Source organism: Sphaeramia orbicularis, chromosome 3 (assembly GCF_902148855.1).
Source record: "Sphaeramia orbicularis chromosome 3, fSphaOr1.1, whole genome shotgun sequence".
In the NCBI taxonomy this organism is placed as follows: Eukaryota; Metazoa; Chordata; class Actinopteri; order Kurtiformes; family Apogonidae; genus Sphaeramia; species Sphaeramia orbicularis.
The window spans coordinates 18,958,290-18,985,705 of record NC_043959.1 but is presented as its reverse complement, the minus strand read 5'-3'; the positions used below and the strand labels follow the sequence as shown (position 1 = coordinate 18,985,705).

The 27,416-nt window shown below is 37.4% G+C and overlaps 1 protein-coding gene across 1 annotated transcript in view; it reads right to left on the bottom strand.

The window, feature by feature from the left end:
- The window catches only part of LOC115437842 (C-myc promoter-binding protein-like), a 48,245-nt gene extending 24,354 nt beyond the window's left edge, over positions 1-23,891 (bottom strand). The window contains exon 1 of the mRNA XM_030161199.1: positions 23,668-23,891. The gene's annotated coding sequence lies outside the window, so the exon portion shown is untranslated. The remainder of the gene's footprint in view (positions 1-23,667) is intronic.
- Positions 23,892-27,416: the final 3,525 nt, after the last annotated feature.

Here is a 27,416-nt window from a genome sequence, read left to right as displayed (position 1 = left end):
ACGTGGCAAATGACATGTTGAGAAAGTAGAAATCAGGATATGATGAATGAGAAAGGATGGATGTGGTTAAATTATGCCCCGTCCACACTAATATGGATTTTTTTTATCTCTGATTGTTACTTTCGTCCATATTTTTGTCACAAAAACTGAGATTTGAAGCCTCTTTCTAAAGTGTATATTTCTTAAACTGTGGTTTGTTTGTATCCGTGTTCGGATTCAGTCCATTTTGTTCATGTCTATTATGTGTTTGTGTGATGAAGCTACACCTGAAACATCAAATCCAGGTGAATAAATCAGTGTATGACCTGTAGCAGATGGAGGGCAGCACCGATACCTTTGGGAAACGGACCAGATTGGACTGTCGTTACGGACAAATCCACATCATGTAAAGAACACACTTCCAAAACCACAACCAACACTTAAGGAAGTACAAGTTTATGACTGAACTACACCTTCATGACATATTAAAGCCTCTGAGTCTGATACGTCCAGTATTATCCACGGTGTCCACAGGAGGGACCACAACAACATTGGACAGGACCAGATGTCCAACACGTTTGGAGACAGTTTTGCATTGTCATAGGGATGGAATTTTGAATAAATATTTGCTTTGAAGAATATCCATGTTAGTGTGGATGAAGCATGAATCTAAAGGGATTACATGATGAACTGAAAGACAATAGTGTGACTGCGTTTTGTGATTGTAGTTTGAAACCATTTGCTTTGTTATTAGGAAACGTGAGGATAACAGTTCAAAATGTAAAGTCAAGCATATAGGGCTGCAACTAAGAATCATTTTAATAATCAATTAATCTGTAGATTATTTTAATAACTAATCGATTCATTGGATAAACATAAAAGGCTCAGTTCTCAAACATCCGTATTTAGCCCAAGGCAATATAGGCTGCAGACAAGTCACTAATGATTACATCTCCACACAATGACTTCGGATATAGTTAACAAGCACTAGCGCGCTATCTAGACTTGTTATGGCTAGAGCAGGGTTTTTCAACCTTGGGGTCGGGACCCCACGTGGGGTCACCTGGAATTCAAATTGGGTCACCTGAAATTTGTAGTAACTGATAAAAAAAAAACAAAAAAAAATTACTAATAAAAAATATATGGTGAGTTGAGAGAGACAATCCCAATCCATAACAGACAAACTGTGAGTCTGAAACTAAAGCACTGTGGTACTGTTTATCTTTCAAATGTTCATTGTGGTCAGTTTCAGATGCTGCAGCTCTATCATAATTCATAGTTGAAGTTATTGTTTGTTCAGTATTAATTGTCAGCCTTGTAAATCCAAGCTGGACTGACTGTACATATCCTGACCAAGGAAAATAAAAATGCTCCCTTTGTGCAGTAATCTACACCTGGCTTTACCGCCTCCGTCCATAATAATATACATTATATAGACTAAATGTAGTCCAAAAATAATGTTTATTTGCAACATAGTATAGCAAACTATTACATAATCAAATACAAATGAATTTTAGCGAAAAAAAAAAAGTCTCCCTTTTGAATGTCTGGGGTCGCCAGAAATTTGTGATGTTAAAATGGGGTCATGAGCCGAAAAAGGTTGGGAACTACTGGGCTAGAGACTAGCAAGCTATAGTCTTCAACCAGCTCCAGTTATCGGCTATCAGACTAGTGTTGCATGTATTAGTTTCCGGTCAGACGATAGGTAACGTTAGTCTGTTGGCTTGATAAACAGAGATGGATGAAAACATTATAATAATGACAATAGTGTTTAACTAGCTAGTGGTCTAAAGTAATCATGGCACATAGGCTATTTTAAGCTAGGTTTACATTATGTTCCCAGTGGCCACGGCAGCCCCGTTTGGCCGAAACATAATGTACCGTGGGATTTAGGCTTTTTTTTCTCCATATTCAAGTTTTGTTACATAAACAGCACACTACATTTCGGCCAAACGGGGCTGCCATGGCCACCGGGAACAGAATGGAAACCTAGCTTTAATAATTTGGCCTGGCATCCGAAGCCTCAGCCATGCTGCTCTGTTACACTACACAGTGTGCACATGCCTCAATACTAACATGCTCAAGACCCAATAAATCGACAGCTGAATTTGTTGCCAACTCTTTTAAGAATCGATTTGAATCAACTGAATCGATTCGTTGTTGCAGCACTACAAGCACATAATCTTAAACTCTGCTCAGTGTCACTGAATCTAAACTATGCCCAGACACAGGCTGGACCTTGACACCACAGAATTATAGAATTTCTCAGACTGACGCTGTGATTGGAACCTGATTAACTGTGAAGCTCAGGTCATATCTCACAGCCTCTACGTTGAACAAACATGGTGCAGTTGAAAGTAGATAAGAAGAAGAAACTCTGTGGAAAAGCACCGGAAACTTTAAACCGGACTGCATGAAGGGCCCGGTGCCAACGCTGTAGACAAAGCTTCCCACTAAAACCACAGCAGGCGCATGAGGAGGAGCCCGATGAGACGTCCTGACCCAACGGGCCTTCGGACCCTTCCTCCAGGGGTCGGTTTAAGAGAACGTGACAGCAGAATGACTTCCAGCTGTCTAGAGCTCAACAGGACCTGGGCCCGTGGTTCGAGGCCCCCGCAGCCCCCATGGCCCCTGTGGTCCCTGCATGGTCCCGTCACAGCTGTGTAGACACGCAGCCCAGACGCAGCCTCAGCAGGCCGGATCGACACGTGGAGGAGCAGAGAAGGAATGTGCTCCACAACATAAACACAGGCCAGTAGGAAGCTTTAGTGGCCAAGCATCTGCTTCGAGTTAGACCAGAGGGGTGGGCGTTTGTTTCAACACCATCAGGTCATGAAACACGAAGACAGAAAGACGACTGTGAGAAAAAGTTTGGCTTTTTATGCAAAACAGGATCTCCGCAAAATGACTCACTGAACTCTAACACACATGGATGCACATGAATGAGTTAGCACACACAAATACCTCAAATAATCACAAACACAGATGAGACAAGTGTCCACAGCAAATGTTCACAGAGTAGAATGAAAGAGGACGTCACCACAGAGCATCAGTCAAAGTTGAAACAGTGGAAGAAAGAGAAAGTATTTCTTTTAGCTTCATCCATTTGTTCCTGCACAGATGAAACCACTCAAACCATTGACCAAAATGATTAAATAACACTATGATGCAATAATTATCACAGACACAAATTAAGTTTCTCTTACAAAAACAGTCAATTTACACATCACTGTATCACCTTTTTATTTATTTTTCATTATCCAACAGCAGTGTTCATTTTTTTTTACTTTCCTTTCTTTTTTGAACTGGAAGACATGGATTTTCCTAAGACGTTAGCAATAAAGTGTTTTTCAAAAAAATCTTCAATTTTCATAACAACATTTCAAAAAGCTGTAGCTTGGAAGTGGTTAGAGATGAAGTCATACCATGAATGAGAAAAATATTGGGTATGACACAAAGTCTATGATGGGAGTAAATTTTGTCAACTAATTTGCATATTGTGACGTCACATGGCGGCGGCCATATTGGATTGTGTAACTTTTAGTGAAATTGAACTTTGAACATATTTACATAGACTTTTTCTTTGTGTTTTTGTTTTTTCGTCATTCTATCCTTAAAATAAATGAACTTAAACATTAGAATCAAATGCAGTAAGTTTTAGTATCTTTTTAGCAGAGCAGAAAAATCTGTCCTTATCTATTCAAACTATAACTAAATTTTACTTACTTCCTTAAAAAACCAGCTCAGGCCCACGCATTTAAACTGGATTTTCTTCTTCACTTTGAATAGAAACATGCCCTGAAATGGTGTTAGGATTGAAGGGGCACCTCCCACCATCTATTGGTGGGAGGTGCTAACAAGATTTGGAACTCTATCTGGAGTTATGGTCCGTTTCATTCAGTTACGTTGCTTCTTGCAATATTGCGACTTTGGCGCTTAAAAGGTTAATTTACAGATATATTAACCTTTGTCAATTAAGCTGCAGAAAGATGTTTATTCCTGAATAAATCACTTTGTTAGTATTAGTTCTGAGTGATCTCATATTCTCTGATGAATCACAGATCATGTCATTAAATAAATACTAGTGTGTTGACCTGTGGGGATCCACGGGTTCTAGATGTGGTAGTTTTTATGCTGTTGTGTATTCGTGCATACTGTTCCGCTTTTGTTCTGGGCATAGCAACATGACTGTAAGTCTATTGTATTCCAAAATTACTAATGTCTCCCAAAATAAAAAAAAAACAAATAAATTCAACAAAAACATGGCACTACACCCTAGTAGAACACTCCAGAACAGCACTATCACTATGATATAAAAACTAGCGCATTGACCCATGGGGAGCCACAGGTTCTAGATCAGGGGTCGGCAACCCTGGTCCTACAGAGCCACTATCCTGCATGTTTTAGATGTTTCCTTCTTCCAACACACCTGATGGTTATTACCGGGCTTCTGCAGAGCGTGATGATAGGCTTATCGTTTGAATCAGGTGTGTTGGAAGAGGGATACATCTAAAACAGTGGTTCTTAACCTTGTTGGCGGTACTGAACCCCATTAGTTTCATATGCGCATTCACCGAACCCTTCTTTATTAAAAAATACAATATGATTTAAATTCAAGACACAGGCATATGTTTTACTGGTGCACAAAATGAACCCTGCATTAACATCACTGTGCTCAAAGAACAAAACCAATACACTGTTTGAACTTACAACAAATTACATACCTTTTCACAAAGACATGACCTTTTTTAATACAACCACACTGAAATGGTTTTAATTTTTAACCTTATGTATTCCAATAATGAACTTATTGTATTTATGCTATTTATCATTTTTAACATTTTAACACACACCCATCACCTAATTTCCATCAGGCTACAATAATAATGAATATTTACTGTAAATCAGTATGACTTCTGCTGTTGTGTATATGTATGTGTAGGCCGTCAGGTCAACCCGGTTTTCGTTTCATCTCGCTCCGAACTTTCCGAACCACGCAATTTTGACATAAAAAAAGATAATTGCATGTAGTGTATCAAAAAAAAAAGTTCTCGTTATACTCCTTCAGCATTTTTGTGATCGTTGTTTTATTACGGCACTAGCTCGGCTTTAGCTTAATACGATTTCTCCATCCGTGACGGTGCGTCGGTCGTCACATGATTGTAACTGACCACTGCGGTGACCGAAAAATGTAAACAAACGCTACACATGGCTGCCTCCGTGGTTAACAGGAAGTAGCAAAAGTCATAACAACGATGTGGAAAATACTCAAATAATTCATCGTCAGACGAGTGGAAGAGATTATAAACACTTCCGGATGTGTTGTAGTGCTATAAGCAACAACAATACACGGCGTATATTGGATGTCAATCGGAGAAAGAGTCTCCGAAGCAGTTTGTTTACATACACAGACCTAGCCCGACACACACCCGACTAATGAGTCGAGTGTGTGTCTTGACCTCCGCCGAACCCCTGAGACTGACTCACCGAACCCCTAGGGTTCGATCGAACCCACGTTAAGAACCACTGATCTAAAACATGCAGGATAGTGGCTCTGTAGGACCAGGGTTGCCGACCCCTGTTCTAGATCCTGGACTTCATCATTGTCAGTACCAAGGGTGGGTTGCAAAAAAGAGGAGGGGGGTGATGTTAAAATTGACATCCCAACCCTGAGGGGCAACATCCCAGTCCCCCAGCACCGATATCTGTTGTGTATTCAAGCATGCTGTACCACATTTGTCCAGCAGTCACCGCCAAAACGTTCTGGGCATGGCAATGTGATTGTAAGGTTACTGCATTCCAAAAGTATTAATATTTCCCAAAGTATTGGTCCTATCAACTTGCTGTTTTCGCTGCTGTCTTTGCTGACCAAAAATATATATTTATGCCAAACTGCAGGAATCAGCTCTTTACAGATTTTGTGTGAATCCTGAGACACACACACATACACACACACACACACACACAGAGGCCACTTGGCTCTTATAATATAGATGTGGTCTTTGACAACTCATATCATTGTACAAAGTGTAGATACAGTATTCTATGAATAAGGTTTCAAATTAAAATTGTCAAATATGGCAAATGTTTAGGGTTCATATTATGAGGGCAAAATCTTAGAGAAGGTACGGGGGGGGGGCTGGTGGACAGTATGTATATATGTTTGTGTTCATGTACATGCTGCATGTATATGTATACATGTGTATAAGAATTGTGGGGGTGCTGTGGGGGATTTTTGGGCTGCCTTTTTAAGTTATGGGTTCCTTTGGTTATTTTTTTCTTTTTGTTTTGTTTTGTTTTGTTTTTTTTGGGGGGGGGGGGTCACTTTTTTGTTTGTTTTTTGTTAGTTTTTTTTTTCCTCTGTTTGTAAATGACTGAAAATATGACAAAACCAATAAAAACTTAAATGACAAAAAAAAGATACAGTATTCTACAGACAGTAGTGCATTATGGTCTGTTAGTAGTATTTATGTAAATTGGAAGGTGAGTTTATATGCTTTTTAATCTGCAGGAGTTTGTGAGATTCCTTCCTTATACTGAGGATTAATGTCACCGGTATTCTGTGACTGCAGACTCCAGATACTTTGCCAAAGCAGTGGTGTAAAACACACATATTTTATGTTATCAAACCATTTTCAGATTACTATGAAACTGTGGTGAGACAGATTAGACTGTGGCCGTTGCAGGCAGTAAATAATGTTAAACACTGCTGATCCTGCTACACATGTAGAGTTTTCACACAATTACAGCACTCATACAGTCATAAAACCAGATACTTACGGCTTTGACTTGTTGGACTCTTCATGACATTTCCATTTTCTTGTGTTTTTTACAAATAGTTTAAAACCACAAATAACCATCTGGCTTCTTCCACTTTCCCTTAGGACCAAAAATTAGCCTTTAAACTGGAACAAAACAAGGATTTGACATTTATTGTGTAACTAATTAGCATTGACTTAGATTCATTTTTTTCCTGTTTTGATTTTTGGCCATGTCTCACTGCTTTAAACTAATATTTACTTTATAAATGAGCAGATTTGTTTTGTGTTCCTTCACAGAAATACATTTTATCTGGTAATCTGACAAAACAACATGCAAAATGAGAAAGTATTACACACTGCAGCACTGTTTTTTCAACAGAGTTCAGAGGCTTTTTCCTTCTTATTTTGGCAAAATGTGTAATTACTGTTGTTGACAGATATAATAAGTCTGCTACTAAAACACAGGAGGATGTGGGTGGTGTATAGTTCTCATTATTAAGCCTAGAACATATAAATGGAGTTTTCTACCTCTAACCCAGACCAACAATTACATCTAATCTAATATAAACCTGGCACCTGAAAGGCTTAAATAAATACTGCAGACTACACAGTCATTCTGAATAAATAAAGTGTGTTTTATTCTATTTGAGGACTCGTTTAATTTGTTTTTAACTGGCACAATAATTATATTTGTTTCAAAATTCTCAGTGTGTTAAAGATCGTGTCTTATTAGGGTTGTTTGGCTACTCAAATTCAAACTATGAGAGAACATAACTTTAATTAGTCAGTCATCTCATGGGGTTTTAACGCTTATATAAAAGGAAATACATCTGGGAAGTGAGTTTCTTAAACCTCACAAGCCTTAAATATTATCCTTCTCACTTCCACTCGCCTCCAGAATAGAGGATTTTGCAGATTCTCATACTCGGAACAAAATACTCAGATGTCTCAGAGCGCTGGAAAATGCACAAGAAATATATTTAACTAGCATCACGGCTTCACAACGACAGGGATAAGAGATGTTTTCTCACTAAAGACACAGAAGCAGAGGTTTAGTCAGAGTTATGGTCCATTTTTATTCATCTGGTGTGACCACAACAAACAATAAAAGATCATAAAACAGCCTCAAGTAAGTTTGTGCTCCAGGTCTTGACCTAAATTTCAGAGTGTGTTTTAAAATGCGCCTCGTGTTTGAGGTGAAGACTGATGTATTTGTCGCGGATAATTAGACACAAACTGTGATAGGTGAGGATGCAGCTCAGCAGTGACAGACTTCACCTGCCGGCAGCTGATCCCATTAACATCATCAACTGATTACACCGAATAAGAGCCAGAAAAAACACAAACTGAAGATGCAGGCTGGCGACTAAAACCAAGAGCTGCCTGCTTCATTTGTGGTTGTCTTTAACTTGTCTAGACGACACAGAGTGACAGATGTTACTCCATTAATTCCGTTAGATACTGAAAATACTTAAAAGCTTAAATCTAATGGTTTGCTGTTTTCATGTCTCAAAAATAAACCTTTCTGGGCACAAAAAGTCAGATATCCACTGAATTCAGGCGACTTCTCTTCTGAACAGGTGAGTTTAATTCTCAGGCTTATGAAGGTATAAAATTATTATGGGATGTTATCTTTGCTAAGTTGCCATTTGTTGATCCACTGTTCAGACTAAACTGTGACAGTTCTGACCTTGTTTGTTGGATTTAAAAAAGATCTTTAGTTCAGCTATTGACAACGCAAACTGGACAGAAAATAGAGGTGATTTGTGGTTTTACTGCAGCTGTTTTCAGTCTAAAACAGAGCTAACCTAACAGACCTAAGCTAACAGAGCTAAGCTAATAGAGTTATAATGTAAACCATCAGCTGATGCAGCACATGAAGATTATAACAATGGTCAGAATACAAAACCTCCTGTCTGAAAAAAAAAAAATCACTTCTTTCAGGAAACAAAAACAACATTTAGTTTTATTATAGTATGGTCTCTGTTAAAGATATCCAAGAATATTCTACTGTTCTCAGACTCTCTTTCTATATTACGTGTTAACAATATATACTAGGTATTTATACCTCCCAAAGTGCAGTCCATTTAATGTGAAAACTCAAAATCTAAAAATCTGTAGATAGGACGTTTTGTTTTTTGGCCATCGATAAGACTGTTATTTTGAGCGACTGTTAAAATAAGTATCTATGGGCCTGATTTAATAAAGGTTTGCATGTGTAAAAATGTGCACAAACTTGACTGCACACGCTAAAACACTTTGAAACTTATCTGCTAACAGGACGCACTGAGGGTTGTGTCTCTCAAATGGGCAAAATAGGTCACACAACCCATTTAGTGTGTTTGCCTTGATGAATATGCAATATAGACGTTTCTACCAGAACGCGCAAAACTAATGGGAGGAATAGATGCAAATATTTATTTAGCGTGCACAATGTGATTGACCAAACCCGAAACTCATTGCAGTGGCTGATTTTGCGTCTATATTTAGCACGTCTGAAAGGCAGGTTTTAACTGGCACAGGTTCACCCTGAACTGGCTGCAGTTGTTGTGGTGAGGCGGCAGCATAGGCCCAACCAAAGGCAATGCAGAGACCCAATCTGTTCTGCTCATTTCTGGAATGACGAAATAAAAAATAATTGAGACGTATGGCCTACCCACAATGCCATTTTAGAACTTCTAGATGAACTCGGGGATGCAATACCTTCCATAACTAAACTCCTCCATAGTTACATTTGCTTGCATCTGGATCCTTCTAGTCACTGTTGTCATTAGTGCTGGTGTATCCCAGAGCAGTTTTTCTGGCGTACTGTCTCCATGACGACAACAAGTAGCGCACACAAAATCCTGCTTTAAATAGGGCGGTCTCCAAGACTTTGCACCTGTCGTCATTTGTGCAGGAAATCACCCATGACATGCAAATCAATAGCACATGCATTTTTTAGCGCGAGCAAACCAATTTGAAGGTAATATAAACCCTAAAATAAATAGTTGGAAGAAAAAAACTTGATGATACCACAATACAGATGTGTGGAAACAATGAGCTTTATACTTCCTTCAGCGACTGATACAGTCTGTGGATATATAGGGTTGATTTGTTGGTGGTTTTGGTTTTAAATGTGTTCTGGTACCAGACTGGCCCCTACTGGTCAGGATTTGGAAAATTGATAAGACACAAGATTTTATGCACACCACGAGGTCTAATTTCTGTGTCAATGTACATCCTCATTTGAGTATGAAAGTAACTAAACTTGAGGCTATACTTCAGTACACCCAACAGGAATGGAAGGAGCTACTGGGATCTGGTTCGATCACGCTCTAAGAGACTCGTAGATTGATGCACTGATGCAAAGCCCCATGGGAATTAAACCCACGTCTGCAGTAAACCTGATCTCACCACCCTGCCTTCACTCTCAGCCTGATCTCTTAATTCCCACGTTGGCAGGAAACTGTTCTTAACCTGTTCGTCTTCTAATCAGATCACAGACGGTTGAATAGAAACACATACGTTTTTCTAGTTTCTCGACTTTCTATGTGATAAAATGGCGTCCTCAGTCTCTCCTAAGCACCTATTTGGTTGAGGCAGCAGGGGAGAATCCTTCAGCGTTGAGCCCCACAGACCACACAGCAGCACAATAATAATCTGACAATTACAGCCTTCACTGTGGAGGCTTCACCCTGAGAACTGTAAATCTACTCGGCTCAGAGTTTCTGCAGCCACACAGTGGAACCACACAGCGACTTAAAGGTAATGTAGAGTGACAAATATGCTGAGGTCACAAGTTTACATTAATGTTGGATCAATGCATTCAAGCACATTTCAGTACACTCTACATTTACAGTTATACTTCAGAGTAGTAGTTGGGTTTATAATGACGATGGGATATTACAGAACAATATTAGTGGGGATTATTTTAACACAGAGAGAGTCACAAGATCACAGACAGAAAACCAAGCTTCTGTGATGTGATCCAACAGTTTGTGGACTTATGTGTTTGGCATTTTGGCCACAGTCGTCTAGCCTTTTGGCTTTTACTTTGCCGTTTGTGCAGATTACTATATATTATCATGATAAAAATGCTCATGTCAGTCTGTTGTCAATAATTATCAAGATAGATGTCAATATTTCTTTTGAGCCTAAAGGCTGAAAGTTGGAAAAAACATGATAACTTGGTGTAAAATGATAAATTATGATCAAAATGTGACAAAAGAAGTCTAGAGAGTGTTTAAATCTGGCAATAAATCAGATTTATTACCTCCGCCGGTTATGTTTTCATTGGGGTTTGTTTGTTTGTTTGTCTGTCTGTTAGCAAGATAATTCAAAAAGTTATGGACAGATTTTGATGAAATTTTCAGGAAATGTTGATACTGGCACAAGGAACAAATGATTAAATTTTGGTGGTGATCGTTGGGGGGGGCTGATCTGCCTTGGCGAAGGTCTCCGCTCTCTGAGTGCTTTTCTAGTTGTAATTTTTTTCTTGAATTGCCTATTCATGATTATTCTTGTCCTCAACTGTGTCAGCAGCAACACATGGTTAACTGTCATTCCTGTGTCTGGTGAATTAGCTCGACTTTTTCAGTGTTCTTCAGATGAAGCCAATGAGAAAACTGAGACATATGTCAAGTCCAATGAACAAAAAGTATAGTGTTGAGATGTGACGGTATTCAGTCCATGACCAACTACACACACAGGTTTGGATATGTGGACTAGTCTGTGTGTTACAGCTAAAGAAGTGAGTGATCACATACAATAAAACAGTCATTACAGTCAAATATGATGACAGAATGATGCAAGATTCAAAGACAGAACAGACATGAGTGAACACAGCAACATGTGTTAACAGTTGGACATGGACTCAGATACCATAAAACATTTTACAGCTATCTATAACATTCACACATTTGCACAGTTAGTTTAGCAAAGTATTAGTGAAAAAGCAGACAAATGCAGCTACGATGCAAATCTCTGTCAAATATTGCAAAAGGGTAGATGTTAAAGAGTTAAAATCATCCCAATACTTTAGTCCAGGGTCACCAACCCTGGTCCTGGAGATCTACTATCCTGCATGTTTTAGATGTTTCCCTCTTCCAGCACACCTGACGGTCGTTATCAGGCTTCTGCAGAGTTTGATGATAGGCTTATGATTTGAATCAGGTGTGTTGGAAGAAGGATACTTCTAAAACATGCAGGATAGGAGATCTGGAGGACCAGGGTTGCTGACCCCTGCTTTAGTCCATATAGTCTCTACCTGTGATGGGCTCATATCAACTCATCTCTATTTGTTTGTAAAGACTTAAAACCCTCTCAGCAGCCGTATTTCAAGTCTAAAAGTCTGTTTGAATCTGAACACCGGTCCATCTATGAGGCATCAGTCAATCCTCATGAATCTATTATCTGTGACTGACCAAAGATTCATTTACCTCATTCACTGATACGGCAGACATCCCAAAAAGGAGGACGTGAAATGTGGTTTAGTTCTGACAGGTGACTTTTCCAGAAGCTATGAATCACAATTAGCATGTTCTTTCCCATTCATTCTGTTTAAAACCAGATGCCAGATGACATTTACAGATAACACTGAGTTTAGAACCAATTAATATGTGTGACATGTTCCTGGGCATGCCTTTGTTACTCTGAATCAGCCAAACAACTTCTTCAAACTGATATAAAATCTTCTATTCGTTGAAGAATTCATAACATCAGTAGTTCCATCTCCACAGCCCTAATGTTCAATTCATAAAGTGAATAACTGACCCATCAGAATAAAAATACCTCAAGTAACGACATATCAGAAGATAATTTTCTGATCATTTTTCACTGAAATAAATCTGTTCTTTCTGCTCATGTTTGTTTCCTGTAGAGTAGACTTGAACCGATTACAATTTTTTGGGCCGATTCCGATTTCCAGGTTAGGGTTAACGTCTGCCCATATGTGGAGCACAGGATGAACCCCTTCCTCCACTGAATGGACCAGATTAACACCATTTATACATTCACTACTTCTACAGGCTTTTGGCTGATTCCAGGTCCTGCCTCACAAGTAGAAAGGAACATCAGAGGATGAATAAAAACAAACACAGAAGTACACGAAGGATCTGTATCCTATTTGTGTGGTAATTAATTAATTTTGTCATGTAATGAAGGGGTCAAATTATCATACATTATGGGATTTTTGGAATTATTGTTCATACATCGTACAGAGGGTAAAATTATTGTACAAATATGAAAATTATCGTAGGTCTGGTTCTGGGGGGGGGGGGGGGGGGGGGTTAATGCCCCCTAAAACAAATGTCCTGCCCCCTCAAATGAAAGTTTCCAAAGGTAGGGAAAAGGAAAATGAGGTGCACAACAGCGGGAGGAATTAGCAAAGCATCTTTAGTGTCACTTTCCCTTTGTATGGTCAATTTCAGACTGACTGGCCGGTCGCAGGTCATGGCTGATCACGTGAAAATCGGCCAGTTTCCAAGCATGGCCAATTAATCGGTGCAAGTCTAGTAAAATATTAGTATAATAGCTTATAAATAATATGAAGTCCAAATGTTTTTCTTTGTTTTAGTACAAAAAAAGGAAAATTACAGCATGAAAATGTTCATATGTACAAACTGTCCTTAAAAAAAAAAAAAAATTTGAGTAACCTGAACATCCCTAAACCTGAAATTTCTTCAGAAAAATAAGTGAAATTTTAACCATATTCTGCCTTAGTTTATCATTTACACATGTGTATTACAACTAACAGATCACAGTGGATCTACAAATACATAAAACATTTAGTAACAGGCATCTGGAACTGAAAAATATAGCATTTAACTTTATGATCAATACAACTTGTCAAGCCTCAGTGAGTGTTACGGTATTCTGTATAATCTTTGCGCTTTGTAAATTCATCCTGTTGGTCAGATTTAACCCTTATACCCTATTTCATAACATAATAATAGTCATTTTCATCCATTGTAACCATGCTTTAAGTTGTACAATATGTTTCTTGTGAAGTGTTTTCTTTCGACACATGCATGTGTTGGATCACAGTCAGGATGTCAAGACCTCTGCCTCATTCTGAGAGGGAAAAACCCTGTTTTTACAACCGGACTTCCAGTAAAACCCCAAGGCCTTAACAGATTCTCACAACAGCCAAAGTAAAAGTCAGCCTTCTTTAAGTCCAGACGTCCACTGACTGAATAAACCGTCCAGATCCAACCTGCAGCTCTGTGCAGTGGATCTGTGGTCCAACATGCTTCCTTTGCTCTGGGGTTAAAGGTCACCGCCCGGGACCCTTGGTCTGGTCATGGGTGGACAGCAGACAGTCTCCAGCTGTCCAGATGCCCTCTGATGTTTTACTGACCGCTGTAAATCCTTTTTGTGAGACTGAACACGTTACATATGTGTATGTGCTCAGTCAGTCTAATGATGTAACAGTGCAACAGCAGAGTGAAGACTGAGACGCAAACCAGAAAAACATCTGGTCAAACCTCTTATTTAATTTAACCCTCTGGTATCCCACCTATAGAGGTCCCGCGCAAACAGGACCCACCCATAGAGGTCCCACCCGTAGAGGTTCCACCTATAGAGGTCCTTCTAACCACTGAAAGCGCGTAATCTGCGCAGCACTGCAGTAAAGTCAGAATATTTTTCATACAATTTACTTTTAACCTTTTCAAAAAATGTTGTATTTTTTCAATTTACAGCATAAACAAAAATACCAAATACTCAATAATTGTTTCATTTTTTAACCCTTTAAATTCCATGTTTGAAATGTAAACAACCCATATTTTTTGATGACAGAAACAAAAATTTGGGGGGGGGGGGTGTTTCAATATACTACATAAAAATTGGATTAGTTATTCTCAGATTTTTGCAGCCTGGCAAATGTCAATGGTTAATATGCATTATTATTTTTTGTGCGAGGACAAAATGTGTCAAAGCACAATTTTTCTCATTTGGTCGAAGGGTGTTAGTTTAGTAATTTCCCAGTGTTTACAATGTGCTGATTTTAGTGACTGGGTTAGAATTTTAAAAAATCATGCAAAAATGAACAACTTTTGAATTCTGATCAAAAAACAATTGTGAAAATAATATGACCTTTCATAGCATAACGTGCAAAGTGTGCATAATATGCTCACTCAGATACCAGAGAGTTAAAGGCCCACAGAGTTAGAACAATTTATCATCAGAACAAAAAACACATAATATGAAGCAATTCTGTATTAAAACTTCTAAAATCAACTAGATCTGTGTTCTCTATTTAGTTGTTAGTTGTTTTACACATTTAGATATTTATTTAGATTATATCCAATGAAACGTGATGTATTCAGTGTAAAGGCTGAGGATATCGTGCAAGGAAACAAGTAAAGCAAAGAACATGGTGGTGACCCAATTTTACAAACTCTGTAAAGGCTATTCATAGGCTTTGGGGATGATTCTACAGCATCAATAAATCAGCTTTTGTTGTTCAAAAGTCCTCACTTTGTGTTAATATAAATATGGTATTTTAATTAGAATATCAAATTTTCGTGTCGGATATTAATTTTTTCATAGAAACTCTCTTCTACACTTCCACTGTGTATATAAAAATTACACTGGGCATAAATTCACATTTTTGCTTTTATATTTATTGTTACTATAATTTCTTTATGCTGTTACTTATTGCATATTTACCTTCTATAAACTGCAGCTTAATCCGTCTGATTACAGACTGAAATGTTCCAATTAAACCTGCACACATCGCCATGAAAGAAAAATATCACAGGTAGGTATAGGTATTTATTCTATTTATTTAGAGTCTGGAGTTGATCAGCTCTAAATGTAGTGTCATGTTTAGTGTCAAATAAATTGATTTGATTTGACTTCAACTGAACTGGACAGAACAGACAAAAGACAAATGAAACATTAAATGTGAAGGTATTGACCACTTCATAAAAGCTTTATTCTATATCAAGGGAACCCATAAAGATGTGGTTTTGCAGATGCAGTGTGAGCTACTGTTAGTTAGCCAACACGCTAACCTTTTTTTCTTGTTTGTTAAAGACTTCTTACTTTATTGATCAGCTTCATCTGCTTCCTCTGTTCTTTGTCATCCCATGTAAAGTGGCAGAATTACAACTGGATCTGTTTTGTGGGCTCACACACAACAGACTGGATACTGAGGAAGGAACAGAAGTGAACCTAAAACAGGAAATGACAACACAACTTAACCACTGGATTTTATTTGCCGATTCAATCTATGATTCAAGCTCTATTCTCAATGAACAGGCGGATCTCAATAAATAGCGCTGTATGTCACTACAGTTCTTATGGCATTTGGTGTGCTATACCGACGCATTTTCGACCTTTATTGTGTTTATGTTATTCCGCGCCATTTGATCGCATGTCAATTTACACCCATATCTCCGGTTCACATAACCCTAACCCTCAGTGCGTGGTATTTGACCGTGACACATCGATTCAGGTTGGACAGGGGGCTAATGATAGTGTGAACATTAGTGTTGTAGTCAAGACCGGCTAGACCACGACACTGCCGAGACCAGAGGGTATCAAGACCAAGACACACTAAGGCGAGACCAAGACCAAGCCTTGTCGACACCAAGTCCAAGACCAAAAAAAGACTAGAGCTAGAATCGACATGATTACTCATATCAATTGTAAAGCAAAAGGCATTGGTGTAAAGTATCATGACTAGTTAAATCAAATTCATGTTATGTTTTCTATGATACTGTCCTTATGTCTTTCTTTTTAAATCACCCAGATTTGTCTTAGTTACTCATTACACGTACAGAAAATGTATACAATGTAACATGTTTTTAAAACAGATCCATCTTACTGGTTGCATTTGAAGAGGACATGTAATAAATAATGATACTATTCTGTGATGATGCAGCTTTTGTACAAATCCCATGAAGACCGCTATGTCTGAGACCAAAGAGAGTTGAGACAAAGACAAGACCGAAACTAAATGAGTCCATGACAAGACCGAGACCACAAAAAATTGGTGTCAAGACCGTTCTCCATAACTACATCACTAGTGAACATACACGCAGAAAGCTTAAAATGCGTAACGTAGTGGTGCCACTACCGACTAACTAATCTTTCGACTAATTTTTCGATAGGTCGACTAATCTAAACGACTAATTTTTTAAAAAGTTTGGTATTTTGTTGCGTCCATTTTATTTAGAATCCTAAGAGCTGGAGGGGTGGAGGACTCATTAACATGGTCCAATACATCCACTAATTCGACTAATCATGGCAGCACTAGCGTATAGACAACACGCCAATTAAAATTTGTATATGTCAGGGTAGAGACTGCGATCTGGTAGGATCGGCGATTCTACCAGTAGAGACTCCGATCGTAGTCTCTACCAGTAGAAACTCCGATCAGAGTCTCTACTGGTAGAAACTCCAATCCAAACCCTAACCCTAACCCTAACCCTTCTACTGGCAGGATCGGAGTGAGTGTCATGATATCACGTTACAATGAAAGATGCTCTGAAAAGGACACACTGACTGATGGATTGACCGACTCTTCACGCTTCTGTTGCTGTTCTCTGCAAAATAACTACGACTACATACACTGCACGGTCCAAAAGTAATAATGTCTATACGTACTATCCCCATTGAAGACATTATAGTAAAAAACTTTGGGTTTCAGTGTATATCCTGTGACTTTTTCTTGAGTGGAATTCCAACCGCTTGGCCTTGTGCCCTTAAAACATGAATAGACACGGTGAAAAGACAAAAAAACAAACACGCTGTCCATCACAATAACACAAGCAGACCCTGGGATTGTCAGAGCGGCTGAAAAGCATCCAGATCTGCAGGCCGACAGCTGAGGTTACCGTTCTGGTATGCGGAGGTTTTCTGAAATGACAGGCCTGAGTGTGTTTGTGTCACACGTATGATCTGATCAGACATGCCTGCGCCGGGTGACCATCGCTGTGTTGACACGGACAATAATTCAACACAATTAAAGTGTGTTTCTGTCCTTTAAAATAAGATTGTACACTCTGACAGTCAGAATGACCGATGTACAGGAGATTCAACTGAAAATACAGACTCATTTCAACCCTCTGGTGTCACACATGTAGAGGTCCTTAATAATCACAGAAAGAACATATTCTGCGAAATGTCAAAGTAATTAGAATTTTTTTTTTTTTTTTTTCAGTTTGTTTTTAACTTTTTTTGTCTTTCATCAACTTGAACCATAAACAAAAATACCAAATACTCAATAACTGTAATGTGTTTTAACCCTCTTAATGCCATGTTTGTAATGTAAACAAATCATATTTTTAAGTTAAAAAACTTTTTTCCCCCTAATATACTACATAAAAATTCTCACGTCTCACATCTCACGTGGCTTTTGAAACCAGGTGAGATGTTTGAAGGTATTATTTTTATTCTGTTGTTTTTATTTGGTAGTGGTTTATTGTTCTTATTTATCTATTTATTTTATTTATTTTGTTGTTTTTAAATTGTATGGCCTTTTATGTTTTTCTAATCTATTCTTGTATTTTATTCTTTCATTTGGGTTTTATTTATTCTTCTGTACAGCACTTTTCTTTTTTGTACAATTCTATGTCTTTAAATCTCTTCTGTATTTTATTCTTATATTTTGGTTTTAATTATTCCTCTGAACAGCACTTTGGTCCACTGCAGTTGTTTTAAAGTGCTTTACAAATAAAGTTGGATTGGATTGGATAAAAATTGGATTTTTTTTGGCAGCCTCGCCTATGTCAATGATAACCAGTTATCATTGGTTAATACGCATTATTATAGATCAAATGTTAAATGCTCACTTGGTAGAAGAGTGTTAGTGTAGGAATTTAATATTTTTTACAATGTGCTGTTTTTAGTGGATGGGTCAGAATTTTACAAATCCTGCAAAAATAAAAAAATAAAAAACTTTTGAATTATGAAACAAATTGTGAAAAATAATACGATCTCTTATAACATGAAGTGTAAAGTGTGCATAATATGCTCACCCAGATACTGGAAGGTTAAAACAGGAGAAGGAAAGGAAGAGCTTTTCTCATCAAAATCTGTTTCACATAAAATAACAAATTTGCATCTGCATAAACACCCAAAAGTGCTCGGTTTATTGTCATACATGAGGTAAGACAACAAAACATAATCACATTTAAGAAGCAGGAATCATAGAGTCAGTTCTTCTAAAAACAAATAGTACAAACTGATTAATTGATTATGAAACTAGTTCACAACTAATCAAACAATCACTGATGCTCAAATGAATATTATGTCATACATGTCCCTGAAAACGATAACAAAAGGTGGTATAATGATGCTGTGAAGTAGTGTGGGATGATGGGAGTTATTTTCACCGCTATTAGGATGGATGTAATTAACTCTGAGAGGTGCTCATGGCTAATATTAGGCTCTAAAGTGGAATTAATAAGACAATAAGAGCTAGAATCACCTACTTCTGTATAGTCAGATTGATGTCGAGTTGATTGATTACTTTGTGTGAAGGAATTTACACTGAGCTTTTATGAACATGTACATGATCAGTGAATTAAATATAGGACAATACATGATTTACACTGAAAAATCCAAAATACAGAGGATAATATTACAATAAATGGTGAATAATCAACTTAGGAAAAGTAAAATGAAGAGGAAATCTGATTATTATTGTGATCACGACAATCTACAAAATGCAGAGTATAATATTATAAAAACAAATGGTGGTAAATCACTTAGGAGAGATTAAATGTAGAGGAAAAATTCATTTGGAAATTGCCATTTTACACATTCTGATAGAGTTGAGTTACAAGTAATGAAGATAGAGTAGTAGATTTAACTTGGGTCACCTGGACATTATTAAATTTTTTTACTTAAACTTTATTTAAACGTCAGGTTAGAACTGCAGGTGAAAATCAGGTACCCTGGACACAGTGAAAGTGCTTTAATTTTACATAATGAATAGGATTAAGGTAACTGAAAACATGCAATGGATTAACATGATTCTTTTAAGCAGCTTTATACAATGCATTTCTGTTATGGTTAAAAATAAAAATATAATTTTAAAGTAACATGAATATTTTTAATGGCTTTATACAATCAATTAGTAGCCTGTTACAGTAATTGGAAAATATCATTTTCAGACCACATGATTATTTTGAACAGTGTGACGTGAACAAGACACTTTAGTTTAACATGTAATAATTAACTGAGGAAGAGGAAAATTATGTCGGTAGGACACATTTGTCTCATGTGGGACCGATGTACACATTAAAATCTACTTTTTCCACTGTAATAACAGGTCTTTAAGGAGAAGAATCTTTATTTGTCTGTATAATTGTACATGCAGACATGCAACACACACTGAAACTGACCCTCTGCAGTTAACCCATCACTAACTGAACGTGCAGGAACAGAACACACACTGCCACGACAGGCAAGCAGTGGAGTGCCTTGCTCAAGGGCACATCAGATGACAATTTGTGTACAGATCTGGGGACACGCTGAGTCAACCACTCATATCGTACCACACACTCAGACCTACAGAATCCAGGACTCACCGAGATTTGTGGATCAACTGCACATAAACTGCATGAGCATCCACTGTGTTGAGTAAAAGCAATCTCATGTGACAACCCAAATACAACCTACAGAGCAGGGGTGTCAAACATAAGGCCCCCGGGCAAAAACCGGCCCACCTCAGCTTCCAGTGTGGGATGATTTTGTAAAGTGAAAAAATTACACAGAAGTAGAGCTGCACAATATATCGTTTAAGCGTCGTCATCACGATGTACGTGTGTGTAATAGTCACATCACAGGTCCTGCGATGTAGGAGGTAAATGAACTCAATGTGTTCTCATCTACTTTCAAAGGTAGCTGACACACACTGCACACGGAGATCCATCAATTACAATCATTCTTAATCAGTTTGGAGTGAGTCACGAAAAATGAGCAACGAATAAGAGAAAATCACTGTCAACGAAGACTTGGTGCCAAAAAGAAAAGCAACGTCAGTTATCTGGAATTATTTCAGCTACAAGAAGGATGAAACTGAAACACGTGTTCTGTGGCGACAGTGCCTTACACCTGTTGACACAACGAGAGGAAACACAACTAATTTATTTGACCATTTACATCGGCACCACACAGCTATTATATCCTCCTGAGTATTTTTTCATATCACAATATATCGCAGGGTAAAAAAAAAAATCGCAATGTCAGTTTTTTTCCAATATCATGCAGCCCTACACAGAAGACATTAACAATCAAACTTATTTTACTTCCAAACTTCTAATAATATTATATATGCTCATTATTAAATGTTTTGCCTTTGTAGCTCCACTGTGATCTGTAAGTTGTACTGTACATGTGTAAATGATAAGTTGAGCTATAATATTGTTATTTAGTTCGTTAGTTAGTGTAGTTTTATTTCAAGCACATAGAATCAGATTACAAAAAACCATACAACATGGTCAAATAAAAATTTTCAGCGCTCGAAAAGGAGTGGGAAGAAGTATAACTTATAGACTCCCACCCCTTTTTATAAACTGATAATTAAATTAATTCCGCTTCCTTTGCTTTAACACTCTTTTTTTCTGTACACAAAGCATCCATACAAACCATTCACATACATTTTTTTAGTCACCTCACACACAAAATCTGTTTTGCATAATCAACATTTTTTAATATAAGCTATAATATTTATATGCGCTTTCATTATTTACTATAAATACAATCATTAAGAAATGTGATAATATCTCCTAATCATGATGGTCTGGATTAATTAATTACAAATAGGACACACAGTATAATATCTTAAGCATTTTAAGCATTCTTCTATACGTTATTATTGAGAAACTTCAGGTTTTTCATATTATTGATTGATTGATTGATATCTTTATTTCGATCATGCAAATGACAATTTAAAGACAGAAATGCAAATAAATGACAATCAAGAGAATGAGAGCAAAACAATAACTTAAAACTGCAACGTCTTGAGCCTCAAAATTTAAGTGAGCGAAAAGGAGTAGGAAGAAGTATAAACTAAACAAATCCTACCCCTTCAAACCTTTCCATGCTTACTGATAAACAACAGCACCTAATTTATCATCCATTACATTCACTTCTTTCATGAAATTATAGTTTGCAAATGTACATTTTTCATAATTCTATTTTACTTTTTTGCACCAAAAGAGTTTTGAATTTAGAGTTATTATTTCATAGGCCATTATTTTAGTTGTTTTACTTGTTATTTTACTTACTTGTGTAGCACCTGAACTAAAATGAGTTTCTCAGCCCTGCTCCAGAGGGTCAGTGCTCTGCAGAAATGAACCCAAACACTGATGTGACTGTGATTTATGCTTTCTTCTACAAGTTATTATTGAGAAACTTCAGGTTTTTCAGATTATTGATTGATTGATATCTTTAGTTCAATCATGTAAATGACAATTTAAAAACAGAAATGCAAATAAATGATAATCAAGACAATGAGAACAAAACAAAACAATAAAACTGCAACGTCTTAAGCATCAAAATTCACATGAGCGAATAGGAAGAAGTATAAACTTAACAAATCCTATCCCTTCAAACCTTTCCATGCTTAGTGATAAACAACAGTACCTAATTTATCAGCAATTATATTCACTTTCATCGAGAAATTATAGTTTGTAAATGTACATTTTTCATAATTCTATTTTACTTTTTTGCACTAATAAAAGTTTTAAATTTGGAGTTATTATTTTATAGGCAATTATTTTAATTGTTTTACTTGTTATTTTACTTACTTGTGTGGCACCTGAACTAAAATGAGTTTCTCAGCCTTGCTCTAGAGAGTCAGTGCTCTGCAGAAATGAACCAAAACACTGATGTGACTATGATTTATGTATTCTTCTATAAGTTATTATTGAGAAACTTCAGGTTTATCAGATTATTCGTTAATTGATTGATTGATTGATTGATTGATTTCTTTCTTTCTTTCTTTCTTTCTTTCGATCATGTAAATAACTATTTTAAAAAAGAAATGCAAATAAATGATCAAGAGAATGACAACAAAACAAAACAATAAAACTGCAACGTCTTAAGCGTCAAAATTCACATGAGCGAAAAGGAGTAGGAAGAACTATAAACTTAACAAATCCTACCCCTTCAAACCTTTCCATGCTTACTGATAAACAACAGCACCTAATTTATCATCAATTATATTCACTTTTTTCATGAAATTATAGTTTGCAAATGTACATTTTTCATAATTCTATTTTACTTTTTTGCACCAAAAAAAAAAAAGTTTTGAATTTGGAGTGATTATTTCATAGGCCATTATTTTAGTTGTTTACTTACTTGTGTGGCACCTGAACTAAACTGAGTTTGTCAGCCCTGCTCCAGAGGGTCGGTGCTCTGCAGAAATGAACCCAAACACTGATGTGACAGTGATTAAAACAGGTTGAACACTGGTCAGATCATCAGTGGAGGCTCCAGGATCCAGGTCCAGGATCCAGGTCCAGGATCCAGGTCCAGGATGCAGGACCAGGTGTGGAGCCTTTCACCTGAGACCCAGGAGCGCGGACTGAAGGGCTTTAAATATCCAGGCTGGGGGGGGGGGGTGTTTACTGGGGGGGCACGGACGGGCCAGTGTTTGGGGTTATTTTTAGCTCTAAACCACCGCAGGCTCCTCTCTTAAACACCCATTTCTTTCCAGCGGAGGACCGGGGGTTAACGTTTTCCATCACTGAACACAGGTGACTGAAATCCCCCCATAAACAACCTGTGGCACCGGCGGACCGCGGAGGACGGCACCGGTGCTGGAAGACGGTACCTAACGGGAGACAACCCCACACCAGGACGGCGTGGACAGTGCACTAACCCGGGGACAGGACCTAGCATAGCGGCTGTAGCTCGTCGTAGCAGCTGTTCGGTAAATCCCTCACCGGTCTGGTCACGATACGGTTCATCATTCCGTACTCACCCGCTTTTAAACGTCAAATCAGTCCGCACACACGTAACTTCTACCGGCGGCGGTGCATTCCAGCTCTGGCGGGGTGAAGAAGGGCCGGGTCCCGGGCGGCGGGTGTTGTTTTGTGGGGTTTTTTCCTCCTCTGTGACTCGGCGTAGTCGTTAGCCACCAGTCGCGCGACGCTTCTCCTGTCAGTCACCGCGGAGCCGAGCAGAGCCGGCTGTCCGCTCCGCCGCCATCTTGGTTGTGATGGGTATCCGCCCGCGTGCACCGGCTCGCGCCACTGGCATGCGTGTACGGAGACAAATGAGTGAGCGTAAAAATATAGAAATACAATAAAATAAAACGAAATTAAATAAAATAAAACGCGGTGACATGAAATGAAATAAAACAAAATGAAATAAATTAAGATAAGATAAAACTAAATAAAATGAAATGAAATGAAATAAGATAAAATAAAATAAATGAAATAAATCAGACACAATGAAATAAAATTAAATTAAATAAGATAAACTAAATAAAATAAAATAAAATGAAACAAAATGAAATGAGACAAAATAAAACAAAATAAAATAAAACAAAATGAAATAAAATAAAATAAATAAAACAAAATGAAATAAAATAAAACAAAATTAAATAAGATAAAATAAAACAAAAGAAAACAAAAGAAAACAAAATGAAATAAAATAAAATAAAATAAAACAAAATTAAATTAAATAAAATAAACTGAAATAAATTAAAATGAAATAAAACAAAATGAAATAAAATAAAATAAACTGAAATAAATTAAAATAAAATAAAAATATAATAAATAAAAAAGAAAACAAAAATATATAAACGAAATAAACAAAGTTACATAAAATAAAAAATTTAATGAAATTACATTGTATTAAATTAAAAGTTAAAGAAGAAAAGGCGCTGTAATATGGACATTTATGGGCAAATATGAGGACACAACATTTCACAAAACACTATATATATATATATATATATATATATATATATATATATATATATATGTATATATATATATATATATATATATATATATGTGTGTGTGTGTGTGTGTGTGTATATATATGTGTGTGTGTGTGTATATATATATGTGTATATATATATATACATATATATATATATGTGTGTGTGTGTGTGTATATATATATATATATATATATATTTTTTTTTTTTTTTTTTTAAAGAAAGAAAACAACATTGATACAACAATGATAATGTACCTCTGTAAAGGGTCTCCAACCTTTGCTTCCAAGAGCCAGTTTGACAGAATGAAAGTGACAAACTTAAAGCATCCCTGATTTAACAAACATCATTCTAAATTCCACATCATTGAAAACCAACAACATGGACTGTGTGATATCACTGGGTAGTGAAACCTTTTGTAGGAGGCAGTTGCGGTTCATATGTAGCTGGAGGCAAGAAACCTCACACTTCTTTCCAGCAGCGTAGGGGTTGCACCCTTTCAGAGTTAGCAATGCCAGAAGGTGTTTCCTGTTTGCTAGCACCTCCCACTGATCATTGTCGGAGTTAATTTTTTAATCTCAAAACTACAAATAACTCCTTTAACTACAGTATATTATTCCAATTTATGTCTGAAGGTGTCTTTGTCCACATGTAACCGCAAACATATGTCCTTTATATGTTATACTGTTTAATATGTATAAATGTAAGGTTTACTATAACATCAAGACAGAAGTTAACCATCACTCACAGAAGAGAAAGGAGTTTTATCACAGTCACAAATGTCATGATTCACTCAATAAAAACAAATGTCCCAGTTCTCGAGCTACACATGAATGCAGCATGCAGATGTGGATCAGGAACCTTAAACTAAAGCGGAATACACACATAAAGATAATTGGGCTGTTCTTGCCCTAATTTTCCCTCCTTCCTGACCAAGGATTGCAAACACCAGATTATTTCATGCTTTATAAGATTATCCTATTAGATTATCCTGTGGTCTGAGGTGTGTTAAGAGTGAATTTGTCCCGATAATCGGCTCAGAAACAGGTCAGGACCAACAATTGTAAAAATTAAACTTGTTCAATATTTACAACCACAAATCTTTGTGTGTGAGGAAAGCCGATAACTCCCAGGTCATGACTCCATGAATTGTGACATGGAACAGAATGTAGCCAGTCAAGAAACGAGCTGACTAAGGAGCAAGGAAGCAGGTGTAAATAAAAACAAGCATGGCCGACCTGAAACATAGGCCGTTTCTCAATACCAAGAACACAGAGTACGGTCTTGTGAACTCGGCGAGTACAGTCTTGGTAAGAACGGTCTCAGAAAACGTACTTCCTAAGAACGTAAATCTATCTGTAATTGAATGGCTCCATACTTGTGAACTTTCCTCCCTTTCTCTGCTGTATTTCTGTCATCTGCTCCCTAAAGTATTTCCCTCAAATCACCACAGTGTCACTCAATTTGATTTCAATACATTTGCACTAGTATTGACATGTCATTTATACATTTTGGATATTTTTCAAAACTGTAATACATTTCATCGGTTCAATTGGGCACAGCCAACTGGGTCCAGGTTGAGCCTTTGGGCTAATGACCGCCTGGCTCCCGCTCAAACCAGTGGGCTCACAGCTGGGCCGGCACGAACTGCATCTTGGGAATTATTTCCCAGCCAAGTCTACACAAGTCACCAACCAGTGCATTCTTGGTTTAAGCTATCTGACAAAAACAACATCCGGGTATTCCATGCGTTCTTGGTTTATGCGAACTGCAATTGGAACAGTACTTGGGCCACGACTGATGGTGTTTCACGAGAACACGAGAACACGAGAATGGAAGAGGAGACAAGAACGCATATTGAGAAACGGCCATAAAGTTCGCTGGACCTCAGAAATGGAGGACCAGCTGGTGGAGCTGTAAGAAGCCTGAGAATGTCTATTCAACATCGTGCATTTTGTGTTTTCCTGTTGTTGCTATGTTTCTTCTACTTTGTTTTTGTTAAATCACGTTTGATCACGTGACAGTTCTGGCTTGGAGGACTAGATTCTAGATTGTGGTGGGACAGAATCATTATGTGTGTGCTGTGTTGAGATTATCGGAGTACACCACACACAGTATCGTCAAAACTGTTCAAAGCCTGATGTTTTATCTTCATGTGTGGGGTCTGGGGTCTGTAACAGATAAAAAATGTCTTCAGTTTTAGAAAATCCTTATGTGTGTACCCCACTTAAGAGGGAGAAGAACACAGCGTTGTGTTCCTTGAGGAGATGGAGGATGATGGGTAGTGTCATTAGAGAACAGTGGAGACATCATTAGGGAAGAAATGGGTGTCATTTTTATCTTCCAGGCGCTAAAGTGAAATTCTGGTTCACATCCAAGGACTAAAAATACAGCTTTAGGATTTTTACAAGTTGTGCCACAATTGGAAGTGTAATTTGTGCATCTGCTGACATGCAGACGATGCACAATAAGGACTGTTGTCATACTGAAACTCTCATCTTTTCTTACATTTTTACATTTATTTATAACTCTAGTTTGGCCAACACAGTAGAAACTTCATTCTTAGTGGAGTTACTGCTCTGGTCAGTGTCCTTGACCAACATCCAGGTTTAGATCTGGACTTATTCTCTGGAATACCCACTGCTCCTGGCATTTTACTGTATGTCGGATGCAGGCATTAAATATCCAAACTGGGATTTACATGTCAGCAGTGAACCCATAGGGGATTTTGTTGGGTTTTATTATGTAGTCACCAATTATCTCTCTCCATGAAGGGAAGTTTA